The following is a 217-nucleotide window of genomic DNA, read 5'->3' on the forward strand; positions in this document are numbered from 1 at the left end:
GTTGCACCATCTTACATTCTCACCAACAGTGAATAAGAGTTCCAGTTTCTCCACATCCTCGCCAGCATTTGTTGCTTGCTGTTCTGTTATATTTTGCTGTTCTTACTGGGGTGAGATGATATCTCATAGTTGTTTTGGAGCTATTTAAAAAAAAAAAAAAGGAAAAGAAAGTAAAACAAAAACCCCAAACTCCAGATTTAATATTGAACAAATCTTT

This window comes from Elephantulus edwardii, unplaced genomic scaffold (genome assembly GCF_000299155.1).
Source record: "Elephantulus edwardii isolate Elephantulus edwardi_28Jun2011 unplaced genomic scaffold, EleEdw1.0 scaffold00016, whole genome shotgun sequence".
NCBI lineage: Eukaryota > Metazoa > Chordata > Mammalia > Macroscelidea > Macroscelididae > Elephantulus > Elephantulus edwardii.